This window comes from Olea europaea, chromosome 1 (genome assembly GCF_002742605.1).
Source record: "Olea europaea var. sylvestris chromosome 1, O_europaea_v1, whole genome shotgun sequence".
NCBI classification, from domain to species: Eukaryota; Viridiplantae; Streptophyta; class Magnoliopsida; order Lamiales; family Oleaceae; genus Olea; species Olea europaea.
Window position 1 is genome coordinate 1,933,109 of NC_036237.1, and position 14,642 is coordinate 1,947,750.

General features: G+C 34.2%; 1 pseudogene; it reads left to right on the plus strand.

Annotated features, from left to right (window-relative positions):
- Positions 1-8,377: 8,377 nt before the first annotated feature.
- On the plus strand, positions 8,378-12,198 carry LOC111402848 (annotated as a pseudogene).
- Positions 12,199-14,642: the final 2,444 nt, after the last annotated feature.

Consider the following 14,642-nt stretch of genomic DNA (forward strand, 5'->3'; position numbering starts at 1 on the left):
ATTAATTCTAAATGAGTCTGTTGAAAATTTTTATAAACGATTTATTTATAAGAATCTTCTTCTATTAAATCTAGATATATAAATTGATCTTCATGTGTACAGGAAATATATCTTTCTCCATAATGCTGATATATTAAATATTTGCTAAATAAATTTCCTTTTTTATATATGTCTAAAATTTTTACTAATTTTAGTTTATTCTGTCTAAACATTTATACTTGTTCTTCCATATCTATTAAAGATTCTAGTCTTATTTCGGATTCTGTTTTTCTACTTAATGTTCTTAATAAAGGATTGCCTACTAATTTACTATTACTGGCTACGATTTGTTTTCCTTTAACCATTTTGTATTGATCCACTTAGTTTTCTTAAATCTACTAGGTTCTTTAGTTTTACCTAAATCTAGTTTTTCTAGTTTATTTATTATATTATCTAAATCTTGTCTATTACCTGTCGATTTTTCTTTTTCTAATACTTTAACTATGCTTTCCAATTTTTCTAAGTTAGGACTATATTCTGTTTTTCCTATATTATTAGATTTTCTTTTTAGTATTTCGGTATTTTGATTTTTAATATATTCTAGATTAGTTTCTAATATCTTTATATTTATATTTATATTTTCTAATAAAATTTCTATTATTTTATTTGAATTGTTCCTTTCTAAATTTTCTCCTATGTTTACAAGTCAGTCTACAATATTATTTAACTGTTTATCTTCACTCTGTAAAGTATGTCTAAACTTATTATCAAAATTATATATTAGAGAAACTGCTTCTAAATTATCTTTTCTTTTATAGTTTCCTAAAATTTCTAAATTTAAATACTCGATTCTTTTCATAAACTATATAATTTTTTGACTAAAAATAAAAAAAAATTTGATAAATTTTGATAAAAATTAATGGAATGTATAGCTGAAAAATTGTGAATCTCAATGTGATTAAAATTAATTGTTATTTTTAACCGATTAATTTTTTTAGATGAACCAAGCCCGGCTTCATGTGAAATATGTTTTGGTCTATAAATACAGATTAGCCTAATCGCATATTGCAAATAAAAAACAGTTGGTTGTGATGACTTGGCTATGGTACAACAATTTTATTACCTAACCAATACTTACGGCGGTATTGGTTGTCTGCTGCCGTTCTGTCCATACATTAGAGATTCCGTCGGAACATGTCTCGGAGTGGGCTATTGCCAAACCTCCATATCCAGAACAGACTTGTAAAACCAATTATTTGTGGCCCATGTAATATTAAAGAATTAATTAAAGGTGATTAATATTACTAAAATCCTATTGGCCCAATTGAGAAATGGTAGTTTTATAATTGTCTGCTTTGATGGAAAGTTGAGAGTTTTATGGCACAAAAGGAGACTGCCTCTCTCTACCTATAAATGTGAATGAAATCCATCAATTAATTCATTCAATAAAAGAGAGGAAAAGTGAGAGAACGGTTTCTTTAATTTAACAGTTTATTATTTTGCAGATTTAAAATTCTCAATTATTGCCATGGATCAAGGTATATTTTCTTGATCAATTAAAATTCATATGTGAAAATCAAGAATTCTAAAGATCTTGGTATTAGGGTTTAATGTCTTACATGTGGTATCAGAGCCAAGTTATGAAATTCTTGATTTTCCTTTAAAAATTTACTGTTTTTCGTACTGGATTGTTAATTTTCCTTATCAATTTATGGATCAAGGTTTAAAATTAGAATGATGCTTCCACTGCTGGATATATTAAACCGTATCAATGGCCGTTTAATTTCCCGTCTGCACTGATAATTATTAATGAAAGTTCCTTGTATTAAATGGCATGAATTTGTGTTCAATTTAAAATTGATTTTATCTATCATGTTGCCGACATGTATTCTGCTTATTCTACATTTATTGCTGATGATGGCTAGACATGGGTTTTTTATTATGTATGGGTTGAGCACTGTATACACAAGTCAATATGTTAAATTGATTTTTATATGTAGTTATTATCTTTAAAGCAGACAAGCTTTGCATATTGGAAGTTGATTTCCTCTTTCCAGAGAAACTAAATAAAAGTGTCAAAGAAGTGGTTTCGGGTAGCATATTTTGTGAAATTTGAATTACGGATTATATCTAATTTAATCACTTACTTCTTGTATCTTGTTTATTCATCTTCGAAAGTGAATAAAAATTCTATGGTAATTAATCTACACACAATAATTGGGATAGAAAATGATTTATCCAAAAGTTTTGATGACTGATTTAGATAAATATTTTAGTTATGTAATTAATGTTCGATTAATGTTGTTTGTTAGTCATCAAAGTGGCCAAACTTGCGAACACTAAATTACGTAATTTATTTTTGTCAATTACTCTTGGTGGTATGATGCTTATAAATGTAATATCAAGAGTATATTGACGTTCAAAGATTATAAAATTATTATGGATCGCCCAAAGGTTGATCAGTTAATTTTATTAATCTTGAACATGATCGTGGTTAATTGATTTACGTGGTCGGATGTGTTTTGTATATCCAAAGATATCATACATGTTTGATTAGAGTATGTTTAATTACCAATTAAGTGAAATTTAATTAGCATCATTATATTTATTATGATGGTATAACGTAATATCACCCAAAGGAGAATTACGCTATACATTTATTGTTATTTGAATTTGAAATTAAAACTCAAAGTATTAATGTTAGAGCATTTTATATTTTGCAGTATCTGTTCCCGTTTCTCTGCATTTGCATTCTTCATCTGTACCACTGTTCAATGGGCTAAATTTCTCTGACTGGTGTGAACAAGTTCAGTTCAACTTAGGTGTTTTGGACTTGGACTTGGCACTTCAAGTTGAGAAACCTGCTGATCTTACTAATGAGAGTAGTGCTGATGAAAGATCTGTCCATAAAGCTTGGGAAAGGTCAAACAGATTAAGCTTAATGTTTATGCGGATGACCTTAGCAAAGAACATCAAGTCTACTATCCCTAAAACTGAGAATGCTAACGAATATATGAAGTTTGTGGAAGAACGTTCCCAAACAGCTGACAAATCACTTGCTGGCACACTGATGAGTACCTTAACCACCATGAAATTTGATGGTTCTCGTACCATGCATGAGCATGTTACTGAAATGAGTAACATTGCAGCAAGACTTAAGACTCTTGGGATGACTATGGATGAGAACTTTCTGGTGCAATTTATCATCAACTCTTTGCCTCCCGAGTACGGTCCATTCCATATGAACTATAATACCTTAATAGATAAATGGAATGTGAATGAATTGCACAGTATGCTCGTGCAAGAGGAGACAAGGCTTAAGAATCAAGGAACTCATTCTGTTCAGAGTTGGAAAGAAATATAAGAAAAGATCTGGAAAGGGCATTAAGCAAGGACCACTAAAGATAAATGAGTCTTCTGCCCATATCCACAATAAGGAACACAAAAAGGATATGTGCCATTTCTGTCGCAAACCTGGGCACCATAAAAAGGATTGTCTGAAATGTAAGGCATGGTTTGAAAGTAAAGGTAAGATTAATTCTTATGTATGTTTCGAATCTAATTTGGCAGAAGTTCCTTATAATACTTGGTGGATTGATTCCGAATGTACCACTCATGTTACTAATATGATGCAGGGATTCCTTTCAACTCAGACCATAAATCCAAATGAAAAGTTTGTCCTCATGGGAAATCGAGTCAAAGCTCCAGTTGAAGCCATTGGAACTTATCGTTTGATTTTAGATACTGGACATCATTTAGATTTATTTCAGACTCTATATGTACCTTCTATTTCTCATAATTTAGTTTCCTTATCAAAACTTGATTCTATTGGATATTTCTTTGATGGTGAAAATGGATGTTTAAATTTGTTTAAACAAAATCATCTTATCGGTTCCGCTATTCTTTGTGATGACTTATATAAATTAAAGCTTGATAACCTCTTTGCCAAGACTCTTTTGACTTTGCATCATAATATTGGTACTAAACGTGGTTTACTGAATGAACGATCTGCTAACTTGTGGCATAAACGTTTGGGTCACATATCCAAGGAAAGGATAGAAAGATTAGTAAAGAATGAAATCCTTCCTGACTTGGATTTTAGTGATCTTGAAACTTGTGTGGATTGTATTAAGGGTAAACAAACCAAACACACAAAGAAAGGAGCCACAAGAAGAACACAACTTCTTGAGATAATACATACCGATATATGTGGGCCTTTTGATGTTTCATCATTTGGTGGGGAAAAGTATTTTATCACCTTTATCGATGATTTTTCACGTTATGGTTATGTCTGTCTACTACATGAAAAGTCTCAAGCTGTAAATGCTTTAGAGATTTTTGTCAATGAAGTTGAACGACAATTAGACAGAAAGGTGAAAATTATTAGATCTGATAGAGGTGGGGAATATTATGGAAAGTATGATGAAACTGGACAACACCCAGGTCCATTTGCTAAATTTCTTGAAAGACATGGCATATGTTCTCAATACACTATGCCAGGCACACCACAACAAAATGGTGTGGCTGAAAGGCGTAATCGTACTCTAATAGAAATGGTTAGGTGTATGTTAAGCAATTCTTCTTTACCCATATCTTTGTGGATGTTTGCATTAAAGACTGCTATATATCTACAAAACAAGGTTCCTAGTAAGGCAGTTCCAAAGACTCCTTTTGAACTATGGACGGGAAGGAAACCCAGTCTAAGGTACCTGCATATTTGGGGTTGCCCAGCAGAAGCAAGAATTTATAATCCACATGAAAAGAAACTGGACTCAAGAACAATCAGTGGATTTTTCATTGGTTATCCAGAAAAATCAAAAGGGTATAGACTTTATTGTCCTAACCATAGTACTAGAATTGTTGAAACTGGAAATGCTAGGTTCATTGAGAATGGTGAAGTTAGTGTGACTTTTAAACCACGAAATGTGGAAATACAAGAAGTTAGAGTTCAAGTTTCTCTACCCTCAACTTCTTCTAATGTTGTTGTTCCTCAAATTGTTGAACGACATGAAAATTTACCTGAACAACAAATAAATGGTCAAACACCTCACAATGAAGTTGCCACCGACGAGCCTGCATTAAATGAACCACAAGAAATAACATTAAGAAGGTCACAAAGACAACGTAGACCTGCTATTTCTTATGATTATGTGGTTTACCTGCAAGAGTCTGAATTTGACTTGGGAATTGTTGATGATGATCCAGTTTCATTTTCACAAGCCATTGAGAGCGCGAATTCTGATAAGTGGTTAGATGCTATGAAAGATGAGTTGAAATCTATGGAACATAACGAAGTCTGGGATCTCGTTGAATTACCAGAATCATGTAAAAGAGTTGGGTGTAAATGGGTCTTTAAGACCAAGCGCGACTCTAATGGTAATATCGAACGACATAAAACTAGACTTGTTGCCAAAGGTTTTACTCAGAAAAGTGGCATTGATTATAAGGAGACATTTTCACCAGTCTCTAAGAAACACTCACTCAGAATTATAATTGCCTTAGTAGCTCATTATGACTTAGAACTACATCAAATGGATGTGAAAACCGCCTTTCTAAATGGAAATTTAGATGAAGAAGTTTATATGGATCAACCTAAAGGTTTTTCAGTTAAAGGAAAGGAACACATGGTATGTAAGTTAAAGAAATTAATATATGGACTTAAACAGGCTTTCCGTCAATGGTATCTTAAGTTCAACGACACCATTACTTCCTTTGGATTTAAGGAAAACGTCGTTGATCGATGTATATATCTGAAGGTCAGTGGGAGCAAGTTTATATTTCTGATTCTGTATGTTGATGATATCTTGCTTGCTACTAATGATTTTGGTCTATTATACGAGACTAAGAAATTTCTCTCTAAAAATTTTGAAATGAAAGACATGGGAGAGGCAACCTATGTAATTGGAATTGAACTATTTCGTGATAGGTCACAAGGGTTGTTAGGGTTGTCTCAGAAAGTATACATCAATAATGTTTTAGAGAGATTCAATATGAAAAATTGTTCAGCGAGTGTTGTTCCAATTCAGAAAGGAGACAAATTTAGTCTCATGCAATGTCCTAAAAACGAATTGGAACGCAAACAAATGACAGCTATTCCTTATGCATCTCTTGTTGAACCTTAATGTATGCTCAGACTTGCACCAGACCAGACATCAATTTTGCTGTTAGAATGCTGGGCAGGTATCAAAGTAACCCGGGACTTGATCATTGGAAAGCTGTAAAGAAAGTATTGAGATACTTGCAAGGAACGAAAGATCACATGCTCACTTATATGAGATCTGATAACTTGGAGGTCATTGGATATTCAGATTCGGACTTTGCTGGATGTGTGGATACTAGAAAGTCCACATTTGGCTATTTGTTCCTCTTAGCTGGAGGGGCTATATCATGGAAAAGTGCGAAATAGTCAATCATTGCTGCATCCACTATGGAAGCCGAGTTTGTGGCATGCTTTGAGGCCACAGTTCAAGGAAATTGGCCGCGGAACTTTATTTCAGGACTTGGGATCGTCGACAGTATAGCCAAGCCATTGAAACTTTACTGTGATAATTCTGCAGTAGTCTTCTTTTCAAAAAACGACAAGTACTCTAAAGGTGCTAAGCACATGGAATTGAAGTACTTTGCCGTTAAAGAAGAAGTTCAAAAACAAAGGGTGTCAATCGAGCATATAAGCACCAATCTTATGATTGCAGATCCATTAACAAAAGGATTTCCACCAAAGACATTCAATGAACATGTCGAAAGGATGGGCATTATTGAAAATTATCATTAACATTATTATGCAATTTATGATGCTTATGTATTGACATTTTGGGCTCATTTATGTATGTTTTTGACAAAATATTATTCCTGTCATATCTGTTGGTACATGTACGTGAATGAATTATGCAAATGCTGACAGGGATAGTCTTTTCGAAGACATTAATGTAATGCAATTATCGAACTTTTCATTATGTGTCATGTTGGGTAGGGACTAATACTGTAGTACATGGAAGGAATTATGCTTATATAATGGTGTAAAACCGCCATGACTCTTATTAGTCTTTACGTAAAGATGATATATTAAGTGACCAATGTATGATGAATTTTAGTTAATGGTATGCGCATTATGTTATATACCACATAACAAAACAATATTATACGGGCCAAGTGGGAGAATGTAAAACCAATTATTTGTGGCCCATGTAATATTAAAGAATTAATTAAAGGTGATTAATATTACTAAAATCCTATTGGCCCAATTGAGAAATGGTACTTTTATAATTGTCTACTTTGATGGAAAGTTGAGAGTTTTATGGCACAAAAGGAGACTGCCTCTCTCTGCCTATAAATGTGAATAAAATCCATCAATTAATTCATTCAATAAAAGAGAGGAAAAGTGAGAGAACGATTTCTTTAATTTAACAGTTTATTATTTTGTAGATATAAAATTCTCAATTATTGCCATGAATCAAGGTATGTTTTCTTGATCAATTAAAATTCATATGTGAAAATCAAGAATTCTAAAGATCTTGGTATTAGGGTTTAATGTCTTACAAGACTTTCTCCGAGTTCAACTGGTCGACATGCATACTAACTGGGGAAAAGAGAACAAATATTTTCGGTGTAGTTTTGCCTTCGTTGGAAGGCGTTCCTGGTAATTTCACTTTTAAATTAGAGTAATTATATTACCACTACAAAAATTATTATCTACACCACAATTTTCGTATTGACGAAAATAGACTTAAATGAAATGGCGTAAATAACCTTTTCAATTCTTTACACCACAATCTCTCACAACTGCAGATTCAACTGAAGGTTTCTCTAAAAAAACAAGGTACGGGGTGATCCATTCATAGAGAAACTAGAAATGAAGCTTAACAAATCTTTCTAACAAACAAGAACGCCAAATGAGAAAAACTTGTATCTCTCCATGGAAGTATCTCTCATGCCAAATAGATCGCTTACTAAATAATTAATAACACGACAAGAAATCTTAAAGAAACGACAATGTTTCAACAAATAAGATCATGAATTTCAATAAAAAGAAGAAGAACCCATAATAAATCTGAGAGGAGATTTCTCTTAAACTCCAAGGCAAAACAAGAAAGACCTATTTTTTTTAGCTTTTTTCTCTCTCCAAAAGGGCGCTACCCACCCAGAATCCCAGATGACAGTCAAGAATTGCACTAAGTGGTGTACAACAAATAGAAGGAAAAAAATCCCTCCTTTTTGAGAATGGAATGTTGCTTCTGTACTTTGATCGTGTGCGTGTGAAACAATATTTTATTATTTGACAAGAAATGAGAGAGAGAAATATGAGAGAATTGTCCAGAGCTCAGCCCCTAGCCCATTTCCTTGGCATTAATAAAAGTCTTACTTGTTCTTCAAGCTCCACCCACCGTAGCAGAGGAGGCAGATGGAAGATTCACCCACCATAGCGGAGGAGGCAGATGGTGGGGAGCAGGAACAGAGTAGGCAGAGTCGTAAAGAGGATGTGTTGTGTGGTGTATTGTATTCTTTTTACAGTTAACTTTGGGCTTATTTGTAAATTAGTAGTGGTGTATTTATAAAAAAGGTCTTTTAAAAGGGGTGTATTTACAATGTGGTGTGAAAAATAAAAAATGTGGTGGTAATATAATTTCCCTTTAAATTATATGATCTCAAAGATTTAGCATTCCCAAAAAATAATGAAGAGATTATGGATCCACTGGACTGTTAGATTGGCGAATTGGTCCTTTTTCGAATTGCACCGAAACTTGCTGTGCACAGAATAGTTTTTGTGTTAACTGGGATGGCAAGGGGCGGATCTAGCACCTAACGAGCCGGCGCGGCCGCCCGTGCTGGATCGATCGAGAAGGACGATTAATGAAAAATATTTGTTAAAGATATATATATATTTATTGTTAAACATTTAGCGAAGGGTTGTGCTTAGCAAGTGGACAGGTGCCTCTTTTCCATGCAACGAAACACGAGTTCGATTCTTTTCAATAGCACTCCTCCTTTTAATTTTTAAACACCACCTTCAAAACTATGGCATGAAGCTCAAGTGATAGAGGGTCACTTTTTTATGTGAGAGGTATGGGGACAATTCCATGTACTCTCACTTTTTTGTTTAATTTTTTAATACAATAAATAATGATTAAACAATTATATGTTATTAGTTTTCATTTTCGAAATAATTTTTTAAAAAATTTATTGACTCAAATTATTACTTCATAATTTATATACTTTCATTGTTATATTTTCTCAATTTATTTTATAAAATTTAAATTTGGATAATCTAAGTATTACTTTTTATTCTTTTAAGAGTTCGAAAAACATTTTTTTCTTTTGAGATTAAAAATTATTCTAATTCTTAAAAACATTATTTTTCAAAATTTTGCATAACCTCCATCTAAGCCCAAAGCTTGTCTTTACCATTTAATCATTGTTTTGAGTTGTATTGGACCATATTTTTAAATGTGTATGACTTTTACATTTTAGTGTATTTATACATTGATTGAATTTTTTAATATTACTTAAGTGAATATTAATAAACAATTCTACTATTACAACCGTCAACGATCAGTAGCCGCCCTAACTAACTCAATATCTTGGATTCGCCAATGTCACTCATGCTCATAATAAAGGGCATTACTGTAGGTGCAAGGAAGGATATGAGGGCAATCCTTACATAGGGTGCTAAGGTTAGTTTTAAAGTTACTTTTACAAATATTAAAAGAAATTCAATACAAGAAATCTAACAGTTATTTGCTTTGATGTTCGATGGGTGGGTGGAAGATATCGATGAATGCAAAAATAATCCGTGCACCTCTGATGAGATTTGCAACAATACTTTGGGTTCTTGACAACTTGTAATTGTTTTTGTCGTGATGGTTATTATGGCGATGGCGAAAAAAAAAAAATGGTATTGGTTGTAAACAAGAGCCCGTGTGGGCCGTGTCTCATAGCAAAGTAACAATAGGTAACTTTCAATTAATTTTTGCATTAAATAATTACAATTTATTTTCTTAATTTTTCCACCTTTCAAATTACAACTTAATTTTTTTTGGTAGAAAATGCTAGTTGAAATTTTTTTCTTATAGTCAATATTTTATATTATTTTATTTAAGAAAATGTTAATGATTAAAGAATATTTTTCCCAAAATATTTATGTCTTAAAATTATTAATGAAATAATATAATTTTTTTAACGAAATTCTATTTCGAATATTTTTTAATAAAATAGAAAAAAATTTAGTTAGAAACATATTTTATTTCTATTGTTTAATTAATTAGATTTTTATTAAGTCAATGAGTATATTATTTAAATTTATAAATTATTGGGTTACATTTTTATTTTTTCAAGCAACATGTTTTAATGATTTTACTATTATCGATAATAATAGTATAAAAGAGTATTATTATAAACAATGTCCATATTATAAGTTATTTATACAATTACAATAATAAATAATTATTTTTTTATCAAATACTAAAATACTGATTTTGAAACACACAATAGTCCTAACACAAAATTTAACAAACAATTAATTAATTCTTCATGCATCTAATTTTTTCTTGACACAACTTAAAAGCTAATTTCTTAAAATCACAATAATACCAAGCCCGAGGCTTTTAATATGCAAAATACCTAACTTTCCATCAATAGAGGGAATTCAATACTACTTGACAATCATACACTTTAATTAAATTTGGCAACCCAATATTTCAATCATAATATGATGAATAGCAATTCACAGACAGAAAATCTATTCTCCAAAATTGAGTATTAAAGCATGTTTGACAAGACTTTTAAAAAGCGATAAGCTATTTCTGACATTAAAAAGCTTCTCTACGACATGTTTGAATAATTTATGGAAGTACTTTGTTGGTTTAGAATAGTATTAGAGGAAGAAAAGTAGAGGAACTATCAAACTTGTCCTTAGAATTCTTAATATATCTATTTTGTTATCTCAAAGTCCGACAAATAAACAAATAAAAATGAAAAATATTCCTACTGGGGAAAACTATATGTGATTGAAGTCCAAATCAGACATGATTACCTTGTCTTGAATTAATTTGCTTATGGACACTTTTCGGAGTAGGCTTGGGCTCTGGAATTGGATTACTACTTCTATTATCAACTTGTTTTTTGTTGTACAAGTTTCACAAGAAGAGAAAGAATAAGAAGCACAAACAAAAGTTCTTCAAACGAGATGGTGGACTCTTGCTACAACAACAAATATCAGGTGATGAAAGTATTCTTGTAAAAATACGACTTTTCACTTCTAAAGAACTAGAGACAGCAACTGATCGCTTCAATGAAAATCGAATACTTGGTAAAGGAGGTCAAGGGACAGTATGTAAAGATATGTTATCTGATAAAAAAAATTGTAGCAATAAAGAAATCTATCTTAATAGACGAAAACCAAGTGAGGCAATTTATTAACGAGGTAGTCATGCTTTCACAAATCATTCATAGGAATATTGTTAAGTTATTAGGATGCCGCTTAGAAATAGAAGTTCCTTTACTAGTTTATGAATTCATTTCCACTGGAACTCTCTTCGATCATATCCATGACGAGAGCGATGAATTCCCATTATCATGGAACCGATGTTTGAAAATTGTTGTAAAAGTCACAGAAGCACTTGCATATCTCCACTCTCCAACTTCTATTTCGATCTATCATAGAAATATTAAGTCATCCAACATATTTCTTGCTGAAAAATATGTAGCAAAAATCACCAACTTTGGAACTTCAATGTCAATCTCAGTTGATCAAACTCATACAACTACCTTAGTAAAAGGGACATTCGGTTACTTAGATCCAAAATACTTTCAGTCAAGCCAATTTATAAAAAAGAGTGATGTTTACAGTTTTTGAGTTGTTCTTGTCGAGCTATTGATCGGATAAAGACCAATATTTTTTTATAGAATCGGAGAGCAAAGAATTTTAGCAACAAGGTTTTTGTTATGTATGGAAGGAAAAAATTCTGAAACAATTCTAAACGCCCGCAAAGGTGCTTAAATTTGAATGGTAGGAGAAGGCCAACTATGAAAGAAGTAGCCATGGAATTGGAGTGTGTTAGAATGTCTCGAACCCTCTCGACTACTTCTGAAGCTAAAGATCAGGGTGTACAACTGCACAAGTCCAAATCAATATTTATCTTGGATGATGACCACACGTGGAGAAGTACTAGTGAGAACACCATCCCGTCATCAAACTCATTTCCTCTAAAGATCCACACAATTTGATGCCATTCAGTGGTTTCTAAACAATTTCCTCATTTTTAGCAACTATTTATTTTTGTAATTGTTCATTTAAGCTGTTAATAACATTCTCTAGAAATTTCCCATTATCAAATAGTGCCACATATTCTCTGTATTAACATTTTGATAACACAGTTTGAGCTCTTTTTTCTCTACAACCTCTTAAGATGTAGCAAAGAGAAGCACATGATAAATTAAATATTCTACTCTGGTTTTCAATAGTCATTAAACGAATTAATTTGGCCTAGCGTGTCATGCCTAAGTTCATATATAATAATAAAAATGAAGAAGACTTGACAATTATTAGTAGTATTGACCTCGCAAATTGGACTCTCCACGTGGCCAACCGATAACTGCTCCACGTATTCTTCCCTACGCACAGTCAACGCACGATCAGATGCACACGGCCAGAACCAACGGGGGTGGTGGCGGCCACATATACTCCAACGATCAAGTTAGCCTCAGGTGGTCGAAACAATACTAAGGTTGTGCTAAATAAAGGGGAGGAGAATATATATTTGCTTGTTATAGAAAGCTATGTTGTAAGAGTTTCATTACTTTTGCCTCTTGTCAAACTTTGGGTATTTATAGATGAGGAGAACCGTTGGATGTGGGACACATGTACGTATTTGACTGTGTGAGACGTCTGCTCATAGGCGTCAATCTACCGCGTCTATAGAGTGGGCGGGTAATTACTTCTCTCGAGTTGAGTTGACATAAAGTTGATACGTCACATCAACTAGGCTCATTGAGACGTCAAATCAATTGAATCTTGGGTGCAGAAAGGATCTTAACATAGATCTCTTTCTGAAATTGACGACGGATCCTCTAGCAGAGAACTTCGACTTCATGGGCGAGGGTGCCTCGGTCAGTTCAGTAGATTGTGTCTTGCAGTGTTAGTGGATGGTGGCTCCACTTCGGAACTACTTCAGATGGGTGTTGCACACCTCGTACGATGTGGTGGTAGACTTTTCGAAGTGTTTCAGATAGGGGTGTAACAGTGGTCCCCCCAAGTTCAGGTATGAATATTTATATCATAGGTGGAATCATTTTCCCGATCAGATATGTCCGCCTTGGGATGGGGACCGCGATTTATGAGGGCTTATGGGTCAATTTTCTGTGTTCACCAAAGCGTTAACCACAGACAGACGCACTAAAGATTCATTATTGTGTAAGGGAAGAACTTATCCGAGGCCGATGTGCTGCCAACTGGACGATGCGTTAGGAGATGGATAAAGCTTTGTAACGCAGCTTTCGAGGCGATAACCCGCAAGGGGGCTCCGCATAAGATGCGGCTAAACTTTGTAAAGTTGTGTGAAGAGCTCATCTGTCACCGGTACGTTGACTCACAGGGGACGATGCGTTGGGAGATGGCTAAAGCTTTGTATAGCTTAGGAGGGAACGCAGCTACCGAGACGATGACCCACAGGAGACTTCGCGTCAGGTGCGTCTAAGCTTAGTAAAACTGAGTGAGGAGCTCATCTGCCACCGGTGCATTGACCTACATGGGACGACGCATTGGGAGATGGCTAAAGCTTTGTAAAGTTTGGGAGAGAACACAATGACCGAGGCGATGACCCACAGGGGACTTCGCGTCAGCTGCGTCTAAACTTAGTAAAGCTGAGTGAGGAACTTATCTGCCAACGGTGCGACGACCCACAGGGGACAACACGTTGGGAGATGGCTAAAGCTTCGTAAAGCTTAGGAGATAACGCAGTTACCGAGGCGATGACCCACAAGGGACTTCGCTTCAGGTGCGTCTAAGCTTAGTAAAGCTGAGTGAGGAGCTCATCTGCCACCGGTGCAACGACCCACAGGGGACAACGCGTTGGGAGATGGCTAAAGTTTCGTAAAGCTTAGGAGGGAATGCAGTTACCGAGGCGATGACCCACAGGGAACTTCACGTCAGGTGCGTCTAAACTTAGTAAAGGTGAGTGAGGAGCTCAATCTGAGGCGGACATCTCTGACTTTAAATGATTTGACAGCTGTCGCGTATTTTCAAGGCCATAGTTGGGCGCGATGCCCATTCCCAAAAAAGACTACTGCGGCTACTTATTGTAGACGGCTAATATTGATTGAGGTGACGCATTTCGCGTGAGCGTGAAGGTCACAGCTTGATCTTAGGCGTAGATCTAATCTGGCATTTCATTTCAATGGCCTCGATTGATGATGCGACGGACGGCCTAGATTGATTGCATTTGAATTTAATGGTATAGATGAGCTGGGACGCTCTATAAAAAGCGAATTTGAGCATTTTTGGAGCTTTTTACTTTTGCGAAATTGAAATCCCCATACTCACAAAATCTTTGCATTTTCCGGCGATCTTCAAGCAATTTCCGACGAGAAATCCCAGTTTTTGGTGACTCACGTTGTTTCTTGACCGTTTTTGGCTGCGGGATATTCCATTTCGAAAGTTTCAGTAAGTATTT